Raw genomic sequence first — 14350 nt, 5'->3', positions numbered from 1 at the left:
GGTACTTGAGTGAAGGGGAGAGGAAAAAAAAAAAAAAAAAAAAAAAAAAAACCAAAAAAAACATTTTTGGAAGCCAAAGCAATAAAGATTTGAGAAAAATCTCACTATCCTCTTTTGATTACCTGTTCTGCCACCAAGGATTCAGGTGCCACTTCCAAGCTGCACATAGCAGCAGCGTGGACAAGCAGCCCGAAGAGGTTAAGGCAGAAGGATGCTGGCAAGTTCCTGCACAGCTGCGAGCAATGGCTCAACACACACGACTGAGGCTAAAAAACCCGATTTCGCTCATAAGGATGCAAAAATGATGTCAAGCCCTTGGAACACGCTCTCGTGCTTTGACAGCCAGATATGCTGAGTGGAAATCCAGCCCCTGAAAAGCAACCCCAAGGTTTGTTTGATGATCGAACACCCGAGGACTGCTCGAGAGCGGTGCAGGAGAGGACTTTTGTCTATTTACCCACAGGACAAAGACAACACAGGCACCAGCGGCGCACGCTTCCTTCCCTGCCCTCTATCAGCACACTTTCATCTTCAGCCAGGGGTGAAAGGAAGTGGCTTGTTCTCTGCTATCTGATCCTTGGCCCCACTTCTGAGGATGCTGGATAGGCTGATAAACAGGTGCCAGCTGGGACATCACTCCCCTGGATGCAGGCACTTGTCCCCTGCCACGCGGCTGGCATCAACTGCTCGACTCACAGAGGACAAGAGAGGGCTACCAGCAAGCAGATCCTTGGGGCAGGGGCATGCTGATGGGCTGAGGAGCCCCCCCTGCACCACCATGGGCTGGGATCCTTGGCTGACCCTTTAACACAGACCCTTTAATGCAGAGAGTTTAGACCTGGACTGAAACCCAGGGAGATTTTAAATCACAGCTTGTCGACTGGCTGAATTTTGGTGCTATTGAAAAACATTCATCAAGTCCATTTCAGTGTCTCTGCTGTTTAGGGCAGTTAAAAGGGGGCAGAATCAGTGATCCAAGCCAAACAACAGAAACTCTGGAAGTTCAAAGAGCACTCACCGTGCAGGTCTCTCATCTCATGGCCTGATACTTAAATTGTTCATTGCCTGATTAAAGGTTAAAAAGCGTATGGAAGGAGCCATCTCTGTTTCCTGTCTCAGGATTCCCTATTGTAACAGACGGATATGTCCTGGAATACACTCAAAACTGAGATAATTTATGAAGTCCCTCATACTGTACATATTCCAAAGAGCTACTTTCAGGGAAATGCATAGTCAAGACAGCACATCTGGATCCTAGAAAGACTTCAGATGGCTTGTGGACAGCTGTCTGTTCCTTGACTCCTGTGCAGTTCACCCAAGCGAAGAAGTGTGCAAAATCCTGGCCACGATTTGCATGACCTGGATACGGATCCCAGCTGCAATCAATAGCAAAATGCCCAATTACCCGTTTAAGTTGCAGAGAATTGAAAGCTAAGTCCTACCGCTAACCAGATCTGCTGGGAATAAACGCTTTGGCAGACAGAAGCTGGAAAGATCATTATTGATGTATGTCTCAAGCACACCCCGTTGCAAAATGAGCTCGATTAAAAATATCAGCAGTATGTTTCCTGGAGCTTACCCACAGATAGCAAACTGGTGTGGTGCTCCCCTCCAGGACAGCTGGCGAATTTGGCTCAGAACGAACAGGCGGACTCAACCGTACAGGTTTTATTCCTGAAAATTCTTCTGGGAGGCTTGGGATACAACACCAGCCCCACACAGGCTGGCCCATATCCTCTAAGAGAGCATTTCCCACCGAGTTTCATTTATTCTCTGACTGTCCCTCCCTCTTCCATCCCCACCCTGCCTCCAGGTTGCCAAGCGCAGGCTTAAGTTGCATTCACCGAGTCGTTTTTCTATTTTGAAGAATGTATTAGATGATGTGACAGGCCGGTGTTCATACCCAAAACATGTTCCCTTTCCTCCTTTCCTTTGACAAACGACATGCTGCAGTCGGCATGACATAGCAGCTCCTTTTTTTCCCCTCACGCCGTTACCAGAAGTCATCACGTAGCGCATTTAAAGGGGGAGAAAAAGTTAGTTTAATGTTCAGCCATGCGTTCTCCCTTGCTGACAGGATGATTTGGAATAGCCATTTCCCATATGTGAGAGAGAAACCTTTATTTCAGGATCCATCAGGCTCTAACATCCCCTCCTGCTCACAGGGACACGTTCTCTGAGGAGCCACCAGAGGATCCGAGGCGGCCTGCACACTGTCCCTGAAAGCAGCACCTAAAGGAGAGCTGCAGAGCTCACCAGAAGTGCTTTTTGTTCCACATAATGCTTCCTAAATAGTTTTCAAAGCACTCACAGAGACAGACAAGTGTGAAAACAGGTAACTTAAGGCGGAAAGAGAAGCACAATGTGAGCGAGGACATGGACAGAACAAGGACACGGGCAGAAGTATGTGGTCTCCTCTCAGCCCCTGTTCCCTTGGGTGTCCATGACATGTACAGGAAGACAAAAAAACCTACTGGGGAAGTTAATAAGTACCGCTTTGGTCTCAGGACTCAAGGTTTCTATAAGCTGGAGGGACAAATGGCAGCAACTACTGGGCTGTGATGGCACTGGTGTGAAAACAGCAATCGCCCAGTTGGGTCAACGCGGCAGGGTGCTGGCCTCCTGGGGAGCACACAGGAGGGCCGTAACACAGCGGTGTTGTGATCCATCCCCACCCAGAGATGAGCTAAAGGAGCAAAGACCGGGAAGCAATGAGACACTGCCTCTCACCACGGGCTTGCAACGTGTTTGCTCTCTGCCAGGGCCCGGCACCTGCTGTGAGCTAATGCTGGGTTAAGCAATGAGGCCGGCGTCGGCCAACTCGAGCAAAACAGCTGCTGCAAAGCTGCTGGCACTCTGTGGATGGCATACAAGAGGTTTTTTTTTTTTTTTCCTTCCTGCTCCCTGCTGCTCTACATTTTTTACTACGGTGACATAGTAACGGCTTAAAAATACACAAAGGAGATTCTGGGACCAGCAGCTACATGCGAAGGGATAGGACTGGATGAGAAAACCTCACAGATTTAAGACTTTTTGCCCGAAAAAATTGGTGCACACGACGTTGTGGACAGCCAACAAGCAAGCTCTCAGTGCTTGCTTGTAATAAATGCTTATTACCTCTTGTGGTGCACCAGGAGCCCAAAGGCAGGAGCATGTAATGACTGTTGCTCCTCCACAGACAAACAGAGCTCCTGTTTTTAATTTTAGTAGTGCTCTGTAATTTATCAAATCTCCTGCACCGGGGAGAGGAAAGAAGAGAGAAGAGCCAGGGGAAGGTTTGAACTTTACCCAGGATGTTTAAAAGCTCCACGGGATGTTCAGGAAAGGCTCCTCTTCTCTCAGCCCACCTCTCTGCACCTCTCCCTCCAAATGCAGAGTACAAAGGCTTCCTTATCAGGGTGGTTTATAAACTGTCAAACTTGGATATTCTACAGCCATCCTGCCCAAAAGGAGATGCAAAACGGAAACTGCACCAGGCTCTGTTGCCCTTCCTCTGCCAGGCCAAAGGATTTCAGGAAAAGGCTCATTTAAAAGCTTTTACTTGGTTAAGGAACTTTATTCTGTAAATCCTACGGCAGATAGAGGCAATCTCAGAGTTCCTGCATATGGAACCTGAGCTGCTCTGTCCTCTAAACCACGTGCTTCAAATACTCTGGCCAAACTTCCCCAGCACTTCTCTCTGGGATTTTTAAGGATTTATTCTCTTTATCACTTGAAAACCTATGCAAGTCCTGAGCCAAAAGGTTACTGTCTAGGAAACATCAGCAAATTCTTTGGCTCTTGTCGGTTCTGATATGGGAATTGGAGAAACCAAAGTTCCTGGAGAGAACCTTGCCCGAGGAACGTGAGGTCTGACTTCCATTCCGTTAACTCCCACCTGTGGGGAACCCGGTAACTCCTGCGAGCGTGAGAATAACCGATTCTTCCAGCTTGCTGGCCAAAGCAGGAAATAAAACAAAGTAAATGAGCTATCTAAATGGAAAGGTTTAATTTGTAAAAACAGTTGATTTTCAGAACTGAAATATAAAAATGCCGTATTTTCTTAGGCAGTGTTTTTTAGCCAACCCAGTATTCTGGCTCTGAGAACAGCTGTAGGATGCTGTTTAGTGAAAGCATGACAGCCTGTCCACTATCTGTGCAAAACACGTCCCTCTTACTGCCCTGGCATCCATAATGCTGAGATTAGGGATGGTAGGTGTATGTTCACGCCTATTTCCTTCAGTATCAGTTTATGGAATTCCTGCCCTGGAGGTCCCTTCCCAGGAACACGTGTAAGCAGTAACCAAAAACACTGGACTAAGTCATGGAGCATACAGATGTTATCGAGAGATGGGTCTTTCTTTCTCAGCTAGGCTGCATATCCCCATCTAGCAAAGTAGCAAGAGTCAGGAAGAAAGAAGCAGAAGTCTTGCACGTGCCAGGGACCTGTCTACATTTAAGCACTGTGAGGACAGCACCTGGCATCTCTTACAAAACTCATTACGTGAAGCATTTCTCCTGTGCAAGCCTGCCAGGCTCCTTGGTTTCCCCAAGGTTCAGCTCAAACTAGCTGTTGTGCTGCTGGTTTGGCCAATCAGTCCCCTATGCACAGTGGAACAAACTTTAGCAAACGCTGATTTTTAAAATACAGCTTTTAAACAGCTCTCTATGACAAATTACTCCTGCATTGCTACTCTTTCTACAACTTCTTACAACTGACTGAACTTCTTATTTTCTGGGTTTGCCTTCTTTCAGCACTGACATCTTTACTGGATCAGGGACTTCAGATCTTTCAAGGTCAGACAGAGAAAAAATAATCTGGACTTTCTCTTGCTTTTTGGGGCCACAAATGTCTGAATCCAGGAAATATGAATGCGTCTGTCATGCAGTGCAGACTCTCAGACTAGCTGGTTTGCCTCACAAAGAGCTTGAACCTAGAAATCCTATAGCTGTTAGCGCCATGTAACAGCTTGAATAATCAGATCTGAGCCTCACCAGGCCAATTACATCCAGCACAGTGCTGTGCTGACACAGCTTCTGTTTCTGATTTGGGGGCTGGTTTGTTTTCAATGTCTTGGCTACACAGTGCAGATGTACTCATATCTATCTTCAAACCCTCAGCCTTAAGGCAGCAAGAAGCAGCAAAGGCTCCCATTATTTCCTTTGAGCAGAGCAAGAAATTCATTAGTAAAGTATTGTAGCAGACTGACGTGAGCATGCCTGCCCTGATTGGGATGCAAGGCTCAAGGAACTGCCTTCTAATCCCATCCCTATCTGCAGTAGGGTAGGGGTAGGTATTTATTCTATGGCAAAACACAGTGACAGACTGGCATTTGTAAGGACACGCTCACTTCAGGAATCATTTGAGGCAGCCATGGAAAGAAAGACACTTTTAATGCATCCCTCTGCCATCCAGGCCATTATGGGCTGCTCCAGCCATACCTGCTGAAACATCCTCAGGCAGTAAGAGCATGCACAAAATTCTTCTTTTTTTAAAGACAGGTTAACTACCAAAATTAGTTATTAAACTGCTCATTTAATTAAAAATTGTAAGACACGTGATCCAGGGTAGAACAGAGAGAATTTTAAAGCTTTAACTGGGTATGGGCAAATCGGCTGAAATAACTAAGACCAAGGCCATCCTTAAACTATGATAGCACTAATGTAATAAATAAATAAGCTCACTGCAGGATCACTGAGTGGGACTTACAGAGTATTGAGGTTCTTCAGTCTCCTGAAGGCTCCAGGTCGTATCTCCTTGATGTGGTTGAAACGTAAATCTCTGAAAGCAGAAAACACAATCAGTACACTCATAATATAAATGAGGCAGTAGCAAACAGCAACAAAGGGAGGAGGAATTCTGGAAGAGTTTATTGTATCACTTCTACAGGACTGAAGAAATGGAGACAACGATCAGGGATGGAGAGGGGGAAGAAGAGGAGGAGGAGTGGGGATGATGACTGGGGGGCTACAATTGCCTGCAAAGTCTGCCAAAAGCCTGCACAACCAACCCTACATTTACAAAATGTACAAAATTTATTTACATTTCATAGAAAACTAAAGGCTGAAAGGACTCGAGTGATCAATTCCATGAGCCGTGCACAAGGTCTGCTTCTTGGCACCCCAAGTTCATGTACAATTGCTCTTGCACCTCATGCTGGTTTGTAGAGGAATGCACATAATCATGTTGACCCACTTTTTAGGTCCCCAGCAAAATTATCTTTGTCCCAAAATGGTTAAATCTGATCAAATAACCTCATATAATAAGCATTTCACATTCTGCTCCACAGTGCTCCAAGACTCAGAACAGCTTATCGCTGCCTGCATTTCAAATTTGTGCCAACTTCAATTAGAATTAGTGGAGTCCAGGGGATTCTGGCAATTTTCAAGGGCTGTCCATGTATCTACATTGATTTGGAACCCTAAAACATGTTGTTTTGATGGCTAATGAGATAATAAAATAAGAGCTAAGTGGTTTAACCTGGTTAACCAAGTAGAAACACTTCTATAGGGAATGCGCATCGATTTGGCACCTTGCATGGTCCAGCATATTATAACAAATTGCAGAAGACTGACAACTGGTTTTTGCTGTTAGTTTCCATCCAAAGCACAACAATTAATTATTTTTTTTTCTGCAATACTACCTTTAGTGAACACACAGCTATTTCTGTTTAAGACAGCCTTTTAAGGGCACTTGCTTCGAGGGGAAAAACACATGAATGTGCCGAAATGCCTGTCATTCTGGTGGTAAACCAAGGAGCATTTGGAGTCACAGCTTAAAACAAGAATTCTACACACTGCTAAGTGTTCAACACTTATTTTTAGAATGAGCTTCGACAAGAATTGTGGCCTATGTAAGACTATAACGAAGTGCATTCGCTGCAGATAGCTGTAAGCAAACAGAGTGAGCATCCAAGGGGGCTGAAAGATCTTGGAGCAAGTATTTGAGAGGAGGGTACCCAGTAAGTAGAGCTGATTTTAGTTTAAGATATAATGTTTCTTCAGCATAACAGCTTGCAAAGAAGGTTATTTTATGTTAAAAAGAATCCCACTAAGCATTCTTACTTTTAGGCAGAAAATATACAGTATTTTTATTGAACTCAAGCTGAAATATTAAATCTCTGCCTTGTTACCCCATTAATCACTGAATGCAATAGAATGACAGTGGAAGTTGTCTCTCCTGTTATTTTTTTCCCATTTTTGTAGCTTTTCAGCTTTGAACAAAGACATGAGAAGACCAAATAAGAAAACTTTCATCTCTTTCTTAGTGGTAAATCTTGCACGCTGAAGAGCTAGAGGGCAGGAAGGCACGCAGCTTCAGCATTTTGAAAAGTGTTTCAAACATTTCTTGCTCGCCTTGTTGGAAGGTGTTACAGATCCCTCTTCACTGATGATGTGAATTTGATGGTATCTGTACAGAGCTTTCGAGGCCATGGCTGACACCGTAAAGCCAAATACAATTAAGTATTGGCAAAGGCAATAGCACAACGCACTATTCTCCATGGTCTCATTAAAAGGAAATGAGGGAAAAACTAGACCATGAGAAAAGGTGAAGAAATGCAAACTTGATTTATGCACTGTAACATGCAGACACCAACTCTGCCTCCCTGGGGGGCTGTGAGGACAGTGTAATTAGTCCTGGCAGCTGGCTACAGGTAATAGGGGAGGGAACAAACAAATGGAAGAAACACACAGGAGTCAAGGCTGAGGCTGCTGATGCTCGTGAAAGGCAGTGGGAAGTGGATAGTGAGGTGCAAAATACCACCTTGGGTCACAGACTGCTGGTGGAAAAAACATCCAACTATTTTAACAAACACAGACAATTACAATCTGTCACACCCCAGCATTCACGCATAAGAGCACAGCTTCCCCAGCTGAAACTAGAAGCAAAACCCAGAACCATGGGTGACTGAAAACACCTCTGAAAAGCCAGCAAAAATAAAACACAAGCTCCCCCACTCCCAGGACTGCTTTCACTTTGGGTCACTTGCCGAAAACTACTCTATGGAAAGGTGCTGGAGAAGTCTGCAGCTCACTAAGCAAGTCTCACCTCCTAGAGAGTGGGATTTTTCACCTGTGAGAGCAAATAAAGTGAGCCTGGGCTGCAGAGCCTGGCAAGAGCAATCATGCATCACTAACAAAGGTCCCAGCACTGCTGCTTGGCAGCACTTCCTCCATCAGCAGTTCCCCTGCTGGCGAGAAGTACAGGGATGGAGATGCCTCCTGATATTCCCATTGCTGGGTGAGCAATGGGTCCGGTTTCACGCACTTCAAACTTGCAGGAACTTTTCCCCTCCACCACCCTCGAGGAGCAAATAGTAAAGCTTAGCATGTTGTTTTAATGAAACGTCTTGATTTTTCACCCCTTTTCAATTCCAGGTAAGATCTTCAAATGAATCCCTGGACCCCAAGTTCTGAACTCATCTGGTTTGCACTCCTTTGGAAAGGTCACTCTGGTTTGCCTTCCATCACACAATGGCAATAGTCTGAGAGCAACCCATATCTTCATCCTTACCAATGCATTTTAAACAAGAAAAAAAAAAGAAAAAAAAATCCAACTTTGGCTCATCCACAGCATCTTCCTCCAGACTTTGCTTTAGCCCTAAGCTTAGCTGGTGAAAGAACACCATGTAGGGCTGCACTGGGAAATTCCTGGCTTGCGTGCAGTGATTGAGAGCGTTCCCACTCCCTGCAGAGTTTGCCCCTTTTTACACAGAAACTCTTGTTTCTCCCAATTCCCAGGGTACTCGCGTTGGAAACTCGACATTTCTCCTAACAAAGCAGTGTGCTTTTCACCGGGACCCACCACGCAGCTGCTTGGGTGCCAGCCTGTCCCAGCTGCTGTGGACGTGAGCAGCTGGGCTCCCTCCCTCCCGCCTGCTTCCTTCACCTTGGGATCTGCAAAACTGGGGGCCAGGGGGGAATCCCTTGTGATTTAACTCTCCCCCATGCTTTCAAAGCAGACAGTCTGGGATTATAAGAGAGGATCCCAGACCTTTTCCTACCTTCGCACAACCAGGGCGCACCCAGTGCCCTGGGACAGCGGCTGTGCCGCACCACTCAGCACGGATCCCTCCAGCCAGCAGCAGCTTGCCTGCCTCTGCAGAAAACCTCACCAAATCCTCGTGCCAAAGCACCACGGCTCTGGCAGGAAACTGGGTGGAATGCATGGATAATCTCGGATCTGCTAGTGAAATCACTCACCTTTCCTGACTGTGGGAACTCCCAGCCCCGTCCCCGAGGCTTACCAAGACTGAGAGAATTTGCAAAGGGACTGGGGACACAGGTATTTACACTCAAATCTTTCCGATCCTCCCAGCTGTGATCAGAGCAATCGTTCCTGAAATCACTGTGTTAAATAATTAACAATGATTAGCATATAAAGCAATCTACAGCTTTTACAAGCAGCTTCCATTTCTGTTTAACCTATTTCGGCTTTTAAAGAATGAGATATATATTACCACGTTACCTAACCAGATAATTAGCTACACGAGGTATTTTACTGCAGTTCTGTGGAAATTACTGGGTTTGCTTCACTAAAGTATCTTCTGTGTTCAAAACACCGTGCACAGCAATGATGCTGCCAGTTTGGGGCCATTTAACCCAGAAGCGGTTGGGTAAGTGGCAGCCAACCAACCATTATCACCAAAGACACCGAGAGTAATGGTTGTTTTACAAAGGGAGATAAGACATTGAGGTTCCTTCCAGTTTTTCCTGGGGTGTGTAGGACATTCTACACATGATTTTTAAGTCAAGTTTCTCACTTCTAATAAGAGCCAGAGCACTTGTCAGGAAGATGCTCGTTTGTCTAACTCATCCACAGAACATCAGAGTCAGCTCTGCAGGTTCCTCCACGCTGCCAAGCAGCTACAGTGCTGGCAGGAAGGGAAAACAGCCTTGCTGAGATGGGAATGAAGTCTTCCAGGCTCATTGTCATCAGCTCCCCGGCTCAGGAATGTCCCTCTTGCACACAAGTCCCCAAATGGCTTTAATAAATGACAGCTTTCATCTGTGAATCCCTACAAGGACAGCTGAGCGTTGTCATCTCTGCTAGGGAGAGGAGACCACAGGGGGGCTCAGGGCTGGGGGGGCTCCAAGGTTCTGCTATTTTGGGGTGTAACTGTTTAAGACATCAAGATTTGACTCTTCGAGGAGTGAAGAGGAAGGAAAATACATTCAGCATGGAAATACTGATAAAGAAGTCAGTAAGATCACGGATGAAACAGGGAAGAGCAAGCATACGCAGAGAGCCTCATGCTGCAGAACAAGCTGCTGTTCCCTTTTGTACACTTCTTACAGATTGAAAGTAGAGGGATGGGCACGCTAGGTTTTAATTAAGAAATCACCACAGGCATTCCTGAAGAAAAACGTTTTAAAATTTCAGCACCCACAAACAGGTCAGGATTTTTAAAAGGGCTCCCTCTTCGTCAGCTGGAGCACGAACTCGACAGTAATTCAGCTTGGTGTGTTGACTGCTGCTGTGTTGATCCCCCTTTTTCCATGCACACAAGCCAGCATGCACTCACAGGCACACGTTCAACTGTGCAAGACTCATTCATACAAAAATAAGTGGTTAGAGGCAGTTCTGGGTGGTTTGGACCACCACAGGCACTCCCCACAGCCCCCCTGGAAGCCCAGTTACCAAAGATGCGGTTCTGGTCAGGGTCTGGAAGAAACTGGGCTGTACAATGTGCCTGGAAGAGTTGCACAAGGTGTCTGCTGATGTTTCTTCCTTGCTGGAACCATTTTGCCATGTGCCACCAAGCACCCCATAGCTTTCAGCAGTAGAAGGCAGGTGCACCAAATACCTCCAAAACACACTTTTGGCCCTGAACACATCTTAAAGTAGGAAGATTACACAGCAAACTGTTGACCTCATCAATCTTAGATAATTTGAGCCATTATCTATTAGCAGCTGGTATGGAGATTAGGGTCTGATCCTAATCAAATGAGCTAAATCTATTCTCGGATATTCATGTCAGCAAGGAGGAGTCTCTTAGCCTAATACATATTTCCTTTGCACCACCTATTCAAGATATTGCCCACATCAAATAAAGACAACGTTCCCTCCTCCTGAACTGTATCCTGACCCTGATCCAGAAGTGGTAAAAGAAAGTTTCAGAGTGCAAAGATATATTTATATTTTCAGAAAACCCAAAAAGCAGTAGCACCATGTCAGCTTAAATGAACTGTTAATGGCATTTTTAAATACCAAGTCCCTTGCAGCAAAGATGTTGGCTTTTTTCTTTCTTAAGAGCATGACCGTTTCAGTCTTTAACCAGAATATAAATGCATTCTTGCACCAAAATATACTGATTTCTCCAACCTACTGCTGTAGCCCACTCTGAGAAAGTGGCCTTAAAGAGCACAGTGATGGTCTTGGTACAGGTATGGGGAAAGGGACGTGGTGAGAGCAGAGCAGTCAGGGAAAGTGCAGATATTCAAGTGAGAACCAGATGAAGAGGCACTACAGGTCAGTGAAGCTAGGATTTCTAAACACTTGAGGTAACCACAAACCCAAGAGTTTGGGTGATTTCACTGAAAGATACTGGAATGCCTCTAGGAAGGAAAGAAAAAACACAAAACCTTTAAATACCTCCCCTCCCCATCTTCCTTCTGACGAAGTGACTTATAAATAGAACATAAAGAAGACTTCGGTCACCTCCAAAATGTTTAATGATGATTAAATACTGCAGCAAAGAAGAAGTCGGAAGGAGATCACACCTGGAAGATGCAGAATGTGTGGGTGTACATTCAATGACTGCACATAGGACTATCACAGGCAGAGGAAATGACTAATCCATTCTTCATCTGAAAGACCGAGAGTGCACGACAGAGACCACAATGGGAGCAGCATTTCCAAGAACTCATTTGCTCAGCAAGCCTTCCCCCTGCAAATGTAGATGCTTTTCCTGCAAATATGCTTCTTAAGACACACGGAGAGTGCTGCAGCCTGTCCCAGCACAGCCTTCATTCCTGCTGTGTAGCATCCTACTGCAGGAAGAGGGGAACCGAGCAGGCAGCCACCACGCAGCACCCTGCACAGCCACGATGGGAAACAAAGCTCGTCAAAGCGGCCGTGCCCACGCTGCCCAATTAGCAGCCAGGTCTGTGAACAACTGGGTCACCTCCCGTTCATGCCAGCAGCGTGTTCGCGTCCCAGCTACCGCACTGTCTTTGCTGGTGCCCTCAGCTACGTTTCCCTCGAAGTCCCCATTCATTACGTGCTACGCATAATGCAGAAAGGAGACTAGCCCACGGATAATTGGATTGCCATCCATTAGCTGCCAGCCAGAGGGGGACTTCTTTCCATGGATTTCTTCCCCTCGTGCCCACACGTTTCAAAGTTTATTGTTTCAAATGTCACTCTGTAGAACAAATGACTTCGAAGGTTAAAGACCTATTGAAATTTTCGGAGTGTATGTTTCGCAGCTGTTCCCTTCTTTGGGCTGCTGGCTAAAGAAACTGCTCGAATCCCAGCGGTAACCAGCAGATCACATCTGGATAATCGCGTTCCAGTTGAACAGACAGCAGCCAAAATACGTTTGCAGTTAAACACCACAAATTTTTATAGCTTACTTATCTGTACACACGTAGCCATGCCTGCCATCCTCTTCTCTGCTCGGGACAAAACGAGCAGACTTTGTTACCAAAGACAAATAGGCTATTGCTAAAACCAGACGCTGGGCCAGATCCTCGGCTGCACCCAGCTGGGACTGGGAAGGGAGGAGGGAAACGGCGACCAAAGAGGAGCCAGTAACAGCTCATCAATCCCGGAGCTGGTTCCATGCCAGTCCCAGCATCACTCAGAGACGGCCATGGGCTGCTCCAAGTTACGCCAGCTGGCTAGCGCCCCGAGGGGGCCATCTGCCAGCAGGGCTTGTTGAAGCACAGCGTGTGCCGGCTCGAAGACTTCCCTGCTCTTCAAGGATTGTTCGAGAGAGGGTGGCACGGAGTCACGGAAGTCAGAAAGTCCCAAACTCCCGACTTCAAAGCAAAGCCCATCTGGAAGCTGCAGCTGTTCGGCGAGGGAACAGAGCTGGAGCCTCGCATCGGTGTTTGAATCTGCAGGCACAGGCTTGGTCCTGTTCATACCAAAGGGCAAATGTGGAAAATATCACAATCCCACATTTTCTACTCAGAGTAACTCCACGATCAGATATTCTTGCTATAATTCTGAGTGCTCGCGTTGAGCAGTAACAGTTCTCCCAAGAGAAAGATTAACATACCTAAAAGCTGGAGTAGTCAGGGCCTGGGTTAAGAAGCATTTTGATCTTTCAGATTTTTTAAAAAAAAGTTCAATTATTCAAATGGTATTTATAACAGATACAATGGGATGCTGGATGCCAAATGCATTTACATACATTAAATCCTCAAGATTGCCAGAAAGTCAGTATCTCTGTTTGCTGCACACCATACAAAGGCATGTGATCTGCCAACAGAGAACTTACCAGGCTCCTATTATTCTGTATCTATGGGAATCACTACTTAGCAGTATGGGTTTTACTTACAATTATGCAGGAAGTATTAGAAGAGAATATACCACACAAAACTCCCTCAAAAATATCAGTCTGTAAAGACAGTCATCTTGAAACACGACTGCTTTCATATCTCACAACTATACCATGTAGCTAATGCTTAACACCCCAGTTTCCCATTCAAGAAAGACTTGTAAGGGGAGAAAAAAAGGCTGGTGACAAGTTGGAGAGGGAAACTCTGCAAGTTCCTGTAGGGCAGATAGCTACAACCCAGCTAATGTGCAACAAACCATGGAGTAGGCAGCATCACCCTGCACAATAACTACAGCATCACCAGCCTCGATAGAAAGCAAGTCCAGATTTGGGTCTGCCCCAAGTCGGGGTGAATCCCACGTAGCCCAGCTGCAATCAGTTTCTGCACCAGCACAGCTCTGGCAGATGGAGCTAGAGTAGGCATTTCCTTTGTGTCAGTCCTGCTAGGACCTCTGTGCTTTTTTTTCCATCCACCCAAGCAGATCTAGATGGCAGCAATTAAAATGCCAGCATCCTGCCTGCATTATGCTCCTCAGGCTGCCAGCAGATAAATCGCATTAGTAATATTAGAGAAATGTTTACAGGAGACATGCTCGTATGGATGTTCTGGCTGAGACCAAATTTGGATTGTTATGGGCAGAGAGAACAGCTTCTCAACCCACCAGAGTTGGAAAAGTTTGACAATCAGCAGTGATTTAACGGTTTTGAGATGAATTTTTGACAAGTCTTTCCTGCTATTTACAAAAAAAGGTCTTCCAAACCAAGGGAGCAGCTAAGAGAAACATTTTGTCACATGCCACAGCATCTTAAGGACACCCTTAAGCACAGGATATACCACAGAATGAGAGGAAGGTGCTCTT

At 45.8% G+C, this 14350-nt stretch overlaps 1 protein-coding gene across 1 annotated transcript in view; it reads right to left on the bottom strand.

Annotated features, from left to right (window-relative positions):
* The window catches only part of LOC311445983 (peroxidasin homolog), a 37624-nt gene extending 28401 nt beyond the window's left edge, over positions 1-9223 (bottom strand). Inside the window, exons 1-2 of the mRNA XM_084538603.1 lie at positions 9184-9223; positions 5690-5761 (exon numbers count right to left, since the gene is read on the bottom strand). The gene's annotated coding sequence lies outside the window, so the exon portion shown is untranslated. The remainder of the gene's footprint in view (positions 1-5689; positions 5762-9183) is intronic.
* Positions 9224-14350: the final 5127 nt, after the last annotated feature.

The sequence above is a fragment of the Aythya ferina genome (assembly GCF_964211825.1).
Source record: "Aythya ferina genome assembly, chromosome: 16".
Classification (NCBI taxonomy): Eukaryota; Metazoa; Chordata; class Aves; order Anseriformes; family Anatidae; genus Aythya; species Aythya ferina.
The sequence above is the reverse complement of the archived record's forward strand: the minus strand, read 5'-3'. Positions and strand labels throughout refer to the sequence as shown.